General features: G+C 42.6%; 1 pseudogene; it reads left to right on the top strand.

Annotated features, from left to right (window-relative positions):
• The first annotated feature begins 283 nt into the window (after positions 1-283).
• Positions 284-401, top strand: LOC126413554 (5S ribosomal RNA; annotated as a pseudogene).
• Positions 402-877: the final 476 nt, after the last annotated feature.

Below are 877 nucleotides of genomic sequence, written 5' to 3'. Positions count from 1 at the left end.
GTGTCTCCTTTTTGTTATTGGTGAAATTCCACATGGAGGAAAATTCAATCTCTGATTCTGAACGAAAATTTGATCGATGAACCAAAATATAACATCGCTTAATATTGTCTGCAATATTTCCAAAAGACGTAAAGAACAGTACACAACACAGATCAATCAATTATTGACACTACTGTTGTAACTTGCAGGTTAAGGTTCACTTGATGGCAATAGTTCAATCTTTGTACCCCCACTTTAAGGGAACCTAAAACTTTCTGTATCGTATATCAATATACGTATAGTTGCCAACGGCGTTGCCGCAGTGGTAGCACCGGTTTCCGTCAGATCACCTAAGTTAAGCGCTGTCGGGCTTGGCTAGCTCTTGGATGGGTGACCATCCGGTCTGCCAAGTGCTGTTGGCAGCCCTTGTGACGCAAATTGAGGAGCTGCTTGACTGAGAAGTAGCGGCTCCGGTCACGAAAACTGACAACGATGGGAATAGCGGTGTGCTGACTGCACGCCCCTCCATATCCGCATTCAGTGACGCCTATAGGATGAGGATGACACGGCGGTCGGTCAGTACCGTTGGAGTCTTCCGGGACTTGTTCGGAGTTTAGTTTCAGTTCTATAACAGTACAAAATACATGTGGGTCGCTTATTGGAACTACTAGTCTAACTTACAGGTTAAGATACACTTGGTGACTACTGACTGATTTGTGCTGTCACACAGTGAAAACTACATGACACTTTTATGAAATAGCGTACTTAACAGTAGTTTTAACACCTAAGTTTAAAGCACATCCATACAGGTAAGAAATTACGGCTGATGGTTTTTTACTTTTTCTAAATTCTGCTGATCAAGCATAGATGCGCATCTTATACAGTCCCTCTTTACACA

The sequence above is a fragment of the Schistocerca serialis genome, chromosome 7 (genome assembly GCF_023864345.2).
Source record: "Schistocerca serialis cubense isolate TAMUIC-IGC-003099 chromosome 7, iqSchSeri2.2, whole genome shotgun sequence".
NCBI lineage: Eukaryota > Metazoa > Arthropoda > Insecta > Orthoptera > Acrididae > Schistocerca > Schistocerca serialis.
Note: the sequence above shows the minus strand (reverse complement) of the source record. Positions and strands in the feature narration are given on the sequence as shown.